We start from the raw sequence: 12,675 nt of genomic DNA, 5'->3' as shown, positions 1-12,675 counted from the left end.
GAAGTAGAAAGCCCCTGAGTCCAATTCCCAGTGGTGGAGGGGGGTGGGAAACAGAGCAATGAAATTGGAAAAATAGTCATAAACTGTAGGTAAGAAGTAACAAGCCTTTTAATTCTTATTTTTGTTTTAGTTTTTACTTATTTTGGGGGGAGCATTGGGGACTGGACCCGGTGATGTTCTACCACTGAGGTACATTGTCAGCCTGTTTTTTTCCCTCTTGGAACAGGGTCCTGCTAGGTTTCCCAGGCTGGCCTCAAACTTGCAATCCTCCTGCTCAGCCTCTGAAGGCACTGGGGTTAGGCATGACCCACCACTCTGGGTGGGCTGTATGCTTGTATGCAGTGTGTGTGTGTGTGTGTGTGTGTGTGTGTGTGTGTGTGTGGTACTGGGGATTGAATCCAGGGGCATTGTACCTCTGCAATAGATCCTGGTCACTTTTATTTACTCATTGTGTTTGTTGTTCATACAGGGATTGAGTGCAGGGCATTCTATCTCTGATCTACATCGCCCACCCTTCCATGATTCTACTGGTCTCTCTCTTCATTTATCTGAAGTTCCATTGTTTCCATTTTCTCTCTAGCTTCCGCATCTAAGAGAAAGCATAGCACCCTTGATTTTCTGAGATTGACCTCACTTAGCGTTCTGTTCTCTAGTTCCATCCATTTTCCTGTAAATGATGTAATTTTGTTCTTCTTTATAGCTAAGTAAAGTCCCATTGTGTGCATAGATCACATTTTCTTTACCGGTTCACATCTGTTATCAGATGTCTAGGTTGGTTTCATAATTTAGATATTATAAATTGTGCAACTATAAGCATGGACATGCATCTTTTTCTGTAGCATCCTAACTTTAATTTTTCTTTGTGGTACTGAGGATTGAACCTGGAGAATTCTACCTCTGAGCGACACCTCCAGATCTATTTTATTTTTTACCTTTGAAACAGAATCTCGCTAAGTTGCTAAGAGCTTCACTCAGTTGCTGAAGGATGGCTTTGAACCTGCGATCTTTCTATTTCAGCCTCCCAAGTAGTAGGAATACAGGCATGTGCTGCCACTCCCAGATGAAATTTAATTTTTTCAAAGGATCCCATCTAACTGTGGAGGATTTTTGGGAAGATGGCGACGGAGAAGTGGGGCTTATGAGCCCTGCTAACAACCAATCTCTATTACCAAAAATCAGCGCCTTTCATAGCCAGAAAACACCATCAGCAGAGAAACAAAAAAATGTAAATACAAGGGACAGAGAAAAAGAGGGCTGGAAAAACGAGATACCAGAAAGAAACCAGACCACAGTGCTGTGGCTGAAGCTGTGGCGTGGAGCAGCGCGGGCACCATCTTTCCTCGCAGCACCAGGCTCCAGAAAGGAGGGGGACTCAGAACAGAGCTCAGAGCCACAGAGGAGATACACTGGCCTCAGAGTCGAGGACGCGGCAACAGCGCCTTACTGCTGGCGGCAGCGGCGAGCTCACTGGACGGCACCAGACCAACACACTCAACAGCCACCAGGCTTCAGAGAAGAGTGGTGGACAGTGAGCTGAAGTGAGCCACTGTGGATCAGCCAGGTGGAATTCGGCAGATTTTTCAGCGCAGGGAGCATTTAAAGCTCCCAGGGGCTGGGATCAGCACACCCTACAGGAACTCAGAGTGGAGCTCAAAAACAGAAAAGAAATAAGCCAGCCTCACGGCTAAGGGTGTGGCAGTGGTGCCATATTGCCACCGGCGGCAGCAGCAGCGAATTCACCGAGTCTACTACAGCTCCATCAGTGCACTCAACAACCGTGAGTCAAATTGTGGCCTCTAGAGGAGAAATCCCAGTACTGTACTACCAGGGACTTGACCCAGTGGGGGAGTGGCAGTGGCAGAGATATCACACCATAGGAGAACGTGCAACCTGGCACCCCCCATGGTCTAAAGCAGCCTCGATTGACTCCCTGGGTCTGAGACTGCGATACAACCTAGTAAAGGAGTAGTGGTGACTGAGATACCACAGACTTGAGATCCAGAGCACCTTAAGTGAAGTCTTAGTGACCCAAGGGAAGAACCCAGAGAAGGCACAAACTTCCGAAATCATGGGAAAGAGGAATAACAATGGAGCAAGGAATACCCACAACCCCACAACATCAGAACCCGATAAAACAGAAATTCAGAGATTTCTAGAAGATCAAATCAGGAAAATAACTGTAGAAATAATAGAGGTGCTTCGAAAAGAATTCAGAGAGAGCCAAAAAGAGATAAAGGATGCAATTAATGAAGTAAAGGCCTCAATTCAAAGTACAAACAACCAATTAGACCATATGGAGAATAGAATCTCGCTCTTAGAAGATGATCATTCCAAAAATGAATGCATAGTTTCTAATTTAGAAAAAATATCCAACAGAAGGAATCTGACATTGAAGAAATATGGGCCCATTTTAAGAGAGCTAACCTAAGAATAATTGGAATAGAGGAGGGTAAAGAAGGTGAAACCAAAGGGATCAACAATCTCTTCAAGGAAGTAATAACAGAAAATTTTCCAAACATAGAGCAAGAGGTCAATACACAGGTCCAGGAAACTTATAGAACTCCCTCTAGACAGGATCAGAGAAGAGGATCCCCACGCCACATAATTGTCAAAATGACCAATGTGGAAGCCAAGCAGAGAATCTTAAAGGCAACAAATACAAAGGGCCAAGTGACATTCAGAGGCAAACCAATTAGAATCACTCCAGACTCCCAAACCAAGTCATGAGAGCCAGAAGGGCTTGGAGTAACATATTCCAAACTCTGAAAGAAAACAACTTCCAGCCAAAAATTTCCTACCCAGCAAAACTTTATCACATTAGATGGGGAAATAAGAAGCTTCCACGACAAACAGAAACTGAAGGAATTTATGTCTTCAAAACCAGCGCTAGAGAAAATACTCAAAGAGATTAACTACAAATAAGAAATAGGTAACACACACCAGAACCAGAAAAACAAGATTTTCCATCCAACAGACAACTAAGAATGATTATCTGTGGAGATTCATTATTTATATTAGTCTCTTACCTATTTCTAAATTGTATTCTTTGCTTTTATTGTTGCTAATTTTTAGGATTTCTTGTTGGAATACTAATATACCTTCAGATATAGAATTTGGAAATATTTTATCCCATTCTATCAGTAACTTTTAACTCTGTTTACATTGTCTTTGGATATACAATATTTTTTTATTTTTTAGGGAGTTTGTATACTCTTCTGTTGCCTGTGCCATTGAAATCATATCCAAGAAATCACTGCCAATTTCAATGCTGTGAGGTTTTATGACCCAGATTTTCTTCTAAAAGTTTATAGTCTTAAGATTTATATTTAAGTTCCGGCGAGAGCGCGGTGCGAAGCGAGTCGCGGCCTGCTCCCGGGAGCCCTCCGCGCCCGCCAGCGGAGCCCGCGACCCCCGCCCAGCCCCGAGGCCGATGGCCGCCGGACCGGGCGCCCTTGGGTGGCGGCGGGCGTGGCGAGCGAGGAGAATGGCGGCCGCCAACAGCGAGGCTTGCAGCCCAGAGAGCCTGTGCCTGGAGCCGCTGGCCAGCGACGCGGAACCGGCCTCAGCGCCCGAAGGCGAGCGGCCGCCGCGAGACGGCGAGGACGGCGGCGTTCTACCGGAGGGACCGGCCGGCGAGGCAACGACCGCCCCAACCCCGGCCCTCGGCGCCGGCCCGTGTATATAATATGAAAAAGCTGCTCTCAACTTCCCCCAGCCTTCAAAAGAAAACTTCCACCACCTCTGGACAGTCTAGATGTAAAAAGGTTGCCGAAGGATGAGAAAAATAGTTAGAAAATGACATCTTGTAAATGCCCCCCGCCTTTTTTAAGAATCGGAAATGTTTTCTGGAAGTGACTTTTTTGTTTTGTTTTATTTTTATTTATTTATTTTTATTTATTTTTTTCTTTGATCATTTTAATTTTTTTTATTTATTTATTTTTATAACAATTTTTTTTATTGAACATAATGAGGGTCTACACCTGAACATGTGACTTTTTTTTAATGGAGTTGTTGGACCGCCTCCAGGAGCGACGCTCGTCCACGTTTGTCCAGTGGGTCAGAGGCCACGGAGCAGAAGACCAGGCGGAGGAAGAGGAGGTCCTGCCCAAGACTGTTGAAGTGCAAAGAACGTTTATCGCAGTGTAACCATCGTTCAGTATGCGCGTTTTCTTCTTCAGTACTGTATACATAGACATGCTAAATACTTTTTTTTAATTATCCAGTTTTTCTAGATGTTCTGAAGTGCCTGATGTTATAGTAGTAAAATACAACTCATTTTGTAAATTTTTTTGTTAAAATTCATATGAAATGTTATATTTCCTCCTCAGTAGGCCAGACTGTGTGTGCACTGTTCTCCAGAGAAGAAAAATGCAGAGTGCTGTGCCAGTGTGCTTGGAATGAAGCAAGAATAACCGTCATTTCTTATGTCTCTTGCACTGTTTTACTTTGGCATGTACATAGTGTATATAAGACAAATGAGTCCTAATCTACATCTAGTCTTTCTAGATGTTAAAAGAGGTTGCCAGTGTATGACAAAAGTAGAGTTAGTAAACTAATAAATTTTGTACCTTTTGTGCTAAAAATCTTAGGAAAATTGTCTTCTGCAAATTTGAGCATTATAGCCACTGGGTTGGTGAGGGGCCAGAATGCTCATATTTCAAAGACACTTTCAGATTGCAACTATTGTTTTATATATATATATATATATATATATATATATATATATATATATATATATATAACAGTTTATTCAAGACTGTTGTGTACATAGCGGACAAATTTGAGTCCTTTCTTGAAACATCTAGTCTATCTAGATGTTTAGAAGTGCCCAATGTATGTTAAATGTAGAGGTAGTAAAATACCACTTTGTAAATATTTTATTCATAAAATTCATATGAAATACTGTCTTTGGGGAATGGGATTGTTAAACCACCTCTGAGCAGGGTGGTACTGTTTACTTGTTCAGTGATTTGGAAGAGGTGGTAGAGAAGCAGTTGCAAAAGGTAGTGTGCTCGTGTGTGTATATTTGGACACTTTCAGACACCATTTTTTGTAAGTTTGACATGTTTTGTTTTGCTGTGTATATAGTGTATATAATGGACAAAGGAGTCCCAATTTTGCAACATCTAGTCTCTAGGTGTTAAAAGAGGTTGCCAATGTATGACAAAGTAGTTAAATTAGCACTTTTTTATACTTTGTGTTGAGATTCATGGGAAAGCTTGTCCTCTAAATTACTTTGGTTATGAATTTGTTCAGCTGTCTCCAAGCATTGCATATGCGTGTTGTCCGTTGGACTGAAAACAGAGAAGGAAAGGAGGAGGGAATGGTCATATTAGAAGATACCTCAGATTATAACCATTGCTATGTGTGCAGTTTTATTTACTAAGGCTGTGTGCATGGTGGGAAGTTCTTAGGAAAAATTAATTCCTAGATATTAAGAAGCTTGACATATTTAAAAGTAGAAGTAGTAGAATAAAACTTTTTGTAAATAGCTTTTTAAAACTGATGGGAAATACTGTGTTTGGAAATGGAATTGTACACCACCTCTGGACAGTATATTGTCTGTACCTGTTCATTGGGTCAGGGGAGGTGGGCGGGAAGAAATTGCAAAAGGTGTTATAGTGTGTGCTAGAAAATTTCAGCTTGCTCATTGCCCTGTATGTTATATGCATTTAAGTTTGCTATACTGTATATATTATGTATATATTGGACATATGAGTCCTAATTTTATAATATCTAGTTTTTAGATATTAAAGAGGTTGCCAATGTATGACAAAAGTAGAGTTAGTAAACTAACACTCTGTGTTAAAAATCATAGAAAGACTGTCTTCTGAAAAGGACTTTGGAAGCGAAATTATAACATGACATCTAAGTGACATGTGCCTATATCAAATGTGATACAGGAGAGAAGGAACCAGAAGAAATGAAGGATTTTAGGCCAGAATGCTCCTGCTCAGAAGACACTTTCAGATATAACCATTGTTGACATGTGTGTAGTTTATCCAACACTACTATGTATATAGTGGACAAACTTAAGTCCTTATTTGAAACATCTGGTCTTTCTAGATGTTTAGAAGTGCACAAAGTATGTTAAAAGTAGAGGTAGTAGATAACGTTTTGTAGATATTCTTTTGTTAAAATTCATAATGAAATAATTGTCTTTGGGAATGGAAGGAACAAACCACTTCTCTGAGCAGGACACATTGTGTTTGTGCTGGCTCGGGGGGAGGGAAGGAATGCAGAGGGCTTCATACCAATGTTTTTGGTGAAGCAAGATTGTGTGTTGCTGTCCCTTATGTCTGTTTTGTTTTACTTTGCTGTGTATATAGTCTGTATTCAAAGGACAAATGAGTCCTAATTTATAACATCTAGTCTTTCTAGATGGTAAAGAGGTTGCCAGTGTATGATAAAAGTAGTAAACTAATACATTGAGTACACTTTGTGTTAAAATCCATAGGAAAGGCTAAACTTAAATCCCCTTAGGAAGTGAAATTACTAAAATCCTAAGCATTGCAGTTGCATATATCTGACCCTTGGGTTGATAAGGTGAGAGGGGAAGGGTTCTATGTGTGTGTGCTGTATTCATTGCTACAGTATGGATAGTGGGAAATAATACTTGTTGGAAACATGTAGGCTTTCTGGATGTTTTTAAAGTGCATGCATGGCACATGGTAAAGTAGAGGCTAAAGTTATGCTCTTTTAGTATTTGTTGTTACTTCATAGTATGGTTGCATTTGGGGAATGGAATTATTAAACTTGATGTCTTGGAGAGGATGCTCTTTGACTCTGGGTAATGTGTGGTGGGGAGCACACAGAAGCTTTCTGTGCCCCATAGTTCATATTGTCTAGCCAGTTACATATGTACATTTTAGTTACAATTGCTGAGTATTAAAGGGTAAATTCTAATGCCCAAAATATGTTATAAGTAGGAAAATACTCCCTATATAATTGTCCTTTTGTTAGTTTTTAGGAAGCGCTCTCTTCTGGGATGACCTTTGTTAATCTGTGTCTTGGAGCTGGGGGAGGTCTTGTACTTACATGTTACTGGAAGGGGAAGAGGGAGACGAAGATGGGGTGGGGAAGAGCTCATTGTTAGTATCTCTGTACCCGGAAGACAGTTTTAGATTCTTACCATAAGTTTCTGTGTGTGTTTTTGGTATGTACTTGTGTTCATTGTGCACAAAGTTCCTATTTATGTCTTAACACCTTAACTTCATAGATGTCCCAAAGTGACAGTGTATGGTAATAAGTAGAGCTTGATAAATTAGCCAACTTGAAAAAAAATATTTATATTTAGGCCTTTTATCTATTTTGAGTTAATGTTTGTATATGGTGTTAGGTAAGGGTCCAATTTTATTCTTTTTCATGTAATATTATTTTTCAACAATATTTAGTTAAAAGATTATTATTTCCCCCACCAAATGTTCGTGGAAACCTTGTCAAAAATAACTTGACAATATATGGAAGAATTTATCTCTAGGCTTTTATTTAAGTCCAATGGTTTACATATCTGCTTTTATAACAGTACTACACTGTTTCAATTATTGTAGCTTTGTAAGGTTTGAAATCAGAAAATATACATCTTCTAGCTTTGTTCTTTTTCGAGATCGTTTTGGGTATCTAGAATCCATATTCCATATTAGAATAGATTTTTTCTGAAAAATAAATAAATAAATGTATGATAAAATATAAATGTATGACCTAAAAAAAAAAGAAAAAATATTCTCTGGTAAGAAAGAAAGCAAAAAGAAATATTGAAATATTATCTTTAAGTCATCAAAAGCTTGGTATCAGACAAATGAAACTGTTATGTGAGATTATCATTGTTAATTTTGGATAAATTGCTATAATACTAGATGTCAATCACTAAGCCAAGCATGGGAAGGAGGGATGGGGAGGGAACAGGGTGGGGATCGGGTGGGGGCTGACTGGGCGATACGTGCATGTATATCTACAAATGTTTTTTTTTAATCCCATTATGATGTATGAATACAGTGCACCAATTAAAAAAATTAAAAAAAAACCTGTGGAACAGGCTGCAGATTGTCTCCACATGTGATCATAACTTGTAAAAATGTCCTCTGCCATCCATCTTTCATAACTCCCTTTCTTCTGAGGCATCTATAAAAGTGTCACAAAATAGGACTCCCTCTTTGATGGAATCAAACGAGAAATATAGAGGTGAGAGATGGAGTCATTTGTCAAACATCTCAGGACTGGGAAAAACCCAAAGACACCTTTGAGGTCCAGGTAGAAACTCACTTAGTAGTGGTATTCTCTGAGCCTTATCATCAGGGAAGTCTTGAATCTTCAGATCACAGCACCACTTAAATCTTTTCTTAGCCCGTTTCTACTTGCCTGATTCTAAGACTGCACCAAACCAAAATTTTCTACAGCTAGAACTTCTATTTCTGGCTCTGCTGCTGTGAAGCAGGAGTAAAGAAGGCATCTCCACATTGCAGAGACAGACACCAGCAGTGTCAAGGTTGGAGTATTGAGAGGATGGGATGGACAGCGATGGACACAGTCATGGCAAGGCTCAAGCAAGGCTCGGATGCACCAGGCCGTTGCAACTTCTTGTCACTTTCAAAGAATATAATGACAAAAGTAACAGGCACTGGGAGTTCTGTCACTGTCTTAATCTGAAAATACAAAAAGTCAAAAGCACATGACATATCACAGAAGGGAAGTGATCCTACAGCAACCTTTCCTAGGCTTTCTTCATGCAACTTTTCATCAAGCAAGATCGCTTCCTTCAGCAATCTTCCTTCACGTTCCTGCTCTTCAGGCTGTAGATGAAGGGGTTTAGCATCAGAGGGACCACAGAATACATCACTGAAGCCACCGCAGACTTTCTGGCTGAGTTCGTCACCTCAGAGCTGATGTGCAGCCCCAAACATGACCGTAGAACAAGGAGAAAACAGACAGTGGGAACTGCAGGTGGAAAAGGCTTTCTGCTTTCCTCTTGCTGATGGAACTCTCAAGATAAAGGACATGATGTGAACATAAAGTGATTCTAGAGAATAAGGTGTTAAGTGAATTGCGCCCATAAGTCACACTTCCAAAGCACTCACTAAGGGGCTGGGAAACCTGACTGCCCTCAAGAGGACTACTGCTTAGTATCCCTCCTGGATATGAAGATGGAAATGAGTCCTCAGGAAACACAGAGAGGCCAATTGAGACAGCTGAGTCCTGACCAGCGAGGACCACTTCAGAGGAGGCTCAGCGTGGGCTCCTGGGTGGTGCCAGGTGGTTGAGTGTGTCTCCAGGATGACTCCTATAGTCTTTGCCTCCCCAGAGACTCAAGACCCAGAGATCCTCATTAGAGAAGGCATTGAAAAACACTCTCACCCCAAGAGTGCAGCTCCTTAAGGACTAGCTATGAGAAGTGTGGGGTCCCCGATCCTCGAGACCATGTTGGCACCATCGGATGGCTCCATTGTCTGCTCCTGTCTATTCACACATCTCTCTCACATGACACATGGAACCTCCCTAATGGATTCCTGTGCTGTTTAACGTTACAAAGCTGTCTCTATCTGGTGGATGCTGTCAGGATGCCTGATTCAAGTTTTGGTATGAAGATATTTACCATATAACTGGGTATCAACAATGCCTTTCTTTTTTCTTCTTCTTTTTTTTGTGGCAGTACTGGGGTTCCTGGAAGCCCTTCTACCTCCGGGCTACACTCCCAGACCTATTTTATATTTTTATTTGGAAACAGGGTCTCCTAAGCCAGTATGTGCGGCTGGCTTCGAACCTGCATGATCCTCCTGTCTCCGCCTCCCAAACGCGGGGATTACAAGCATGCGCCACCACGCCCGGCTCAACAATGCCTTTCTAAGTGTCAGCTATCATATTGCATCAGTTGTCTTTCTCTCACTGTTACAAATATCTGGTATGGTTGGCTCATGGCTCCAGAGGTTTAATGGAATGGTCACATGACCTAATGTTTTGGGACTGTGACAGCAGCATGATCCTACAGGGACAGCATGGTAGTGGAAGCCTGCTTCCATCATGACAATCTGGGTGTGAAAGAGCAGAAAGGTGATGGCCTTTTGTGCCAATACTTTCTCAAGGCAAAGTCCCCAGTGAACCAAATCCTCTCAACATACCCATCCCTCTTGAAGTACCAACACCCCCCAGTACTGCCAAAGCCTGATGACCAAGACTATACACAGGAGTTTTGGGAGACAAACACCCACACCATAGCATCCTAATAATATATGCTCCCTCTAGGCATGAGGACACCTTCTGGGGAGGCTGAGACAGGAGGATCACAAGTTTGAGGACAGCTTCAGCAACTCAGTGAAATCCTCAGCAGCCCTGTTTCAAAACAAAAGATATAGCCGGGTGTGGTGGCCCATGTTTGTAATCCCCGTGCTTGGGAGGCGGAGACAGGAGGAACCCGCAGGTTTGAAGCCAGAGCTGGCTTAAGAGACCCTCTTTCCAAATTAAAAAAAGTATAAAAATAGGTCTGGGAGTGTAGCCCAGAGGTAGAAGGGTTTCCAGGAACCCCAGTACCACAAAACAAAAACAAAACAAAACCCCCAAAGATATAAAAGGTCTGGAGGTGTAGCTTGGAGGTAGAATGCTCCTGGCTTCAACCCCCAGTCTCCTCTCTTTTCTCTCTCTCTCTCTCTCTCTCTCTCTCTCTCTCTCTCTCTCTCTCTCTCTCTCTCACACACACACACACAGTTGACCATCTACCAAAAAAGAACTCACAGATGGCATGTTGCAGGAGCAGAAATCAAGGGACATGATGGAGCACTCATGTCCAAAAGTACACATTCTTACTTCTGAAATCCTGTCCTGAACACTCATCTTCTTTTTATCTTGGTGTAAGCAAGGGTTTCCTTTTCTTTTTTATTTATAAGGTGGGTTATTGGATAATATTAAGCCATTGTTTGATAGCATTGGAAATACAAGAACATGAAGGCAAAACAGTGCTACTTTTAACTGATAATCTTTTACTGGTGCATGCTATCATGATAGGGACTTGGTGACCTTCCCCACTCCCTCCCCACACAGAATCTCAAGACTGATAATTTCATACATGTACACAGTGTCAACTGAAAATGTAAAGATTTCTTCTTTCAGAACTGACAGCAACTTCACAAAGTCCTGGCTTCACAAAGCCATCTCAACTGCTGAGATGATTTAATTTTTTAAACTTTGTAAATGACAAAACTAAGAAGGGTGGGTGGTAATGTGACCTCCTTGGATACATATTTTCAGGGAACAATCTCAGTAATTTCTTAATTGGGTGTGAGAGTTCTATTCCTTGGCTGCACAGTAGGTCTACCAGTAAGCTGCAGCACACCTGGCCCTAACTACAGTATCAGGCTGAAGGTGATGTCCAGACAGGACCTTGATTGTCCATTTCTCTACTTATGCACCTTCCAGAACTCTCTTTCCTCTGGGACTTGCTCATAAAATATCACAAAAAATAGACCCTCATCTTGAACTCTACTTGCTGGAGCCAAAGAAGCAGTGTGGATGGTTCACACTGAAGTTATTATCAAATGCCAGGCGTGGTGGCGCACACTTGTAATCCCAGTACTTGGGAGGCTGAGATGGGAGGATCACTGTTTGAGGAAAGCCTCAGCTACTTAGTGAGAACCTCTGTAACTTAGTGAGATCCTGTTTCAAAATAAAGAATGAAAAATGGGGTGGGGAAATAGCTTAGAGGTAGAATGCCCCTGGGTTTCATCCCTAGTACTGCAAAAAAAAAAATACTATCAAACATCACAGAACTGTACACAAAGCAGAGTATCCAGGAGCAGTGGCATACACCTGTAATCCAAGTAATTGGGAGACTGAGATAGCAGGTATATTTGAGGTCAGCCTCAGCAACTTAGTGAGACCTTGTTTCTAAAATAAAATAGGAGCTGGGTGTGGTGACGCACACGTGTCATCCCAGTACTTGGGAGGCTGATTGTGGATGATTAGACAGGAGGATCATGGGTTTAAAGCCAGCCTTGGCAACGTAGCAAGGCTCTTGTTATGTGAGGCTCTTGTTAGTGAGACTCTGTTTCCAAATAAAGAAATAAAAATCTGGCTGGAGGCATAACTTGGAGGTAGAATGCCTCTAGGTTCAATCCCCAGTACCAAAAATAAATAAATAAATAAATAAATAAATAAATAAATAAGGTTCAGGATGTAGCTCAGAGATAGAACACCCATGGGTTCAGTCCCCAGTACCAAGAAAGAAAGAAAGAAAGAAAAAAGAAAGAAAGAAAGAGTGCAAGTGGCAATAGTCTTAGCTGTTACAGTTTCACAACCACATGACCAGAGTATAGAAGGTATACTCTACATATGACCACATCTGGGCTTAAATATTTTCCTGGCCCATTCCCCTCCCAAATCCACTTTCTTCCAAATTTGCCCTTTTCCAAGAAGGTACCACTCCAAATTTGCTCAAATTAGAACTCCTCTCTTGGGCTCTGCTTATGACAAATCAAGGAAACAAAATAGCATTTGGAAAGTTGAAATCATGCCTTAAACATCCCAGAGCAGGACAAAAGGAAATGGGGAGAGGGGAGTCCAAACAAAGAGAAAGATATGAGACCCTTTTATTTCTGGTGGTGTCAGGAGGATCAGGCATTCTCTGAGGCTCTCCAGGAATCTTGTTACCTTTAGACACTCTCCACACCCAAGTCCAAGGCTAATAGGTTG

This window comes from Muscardinus avellanarius, assembly GCF_963383645.1.
Source record: "Muscardinus avellanarius genome assembly, chromosome: 18".
NCBI lineage: Eukaryota > Metazoa > Chordata > Mammalia > Rodentia > Gliridae > Muscardinus > Muscardinus avellanarius.
This window is presented reverse-complemented; position numbering follows the sequence as displayed.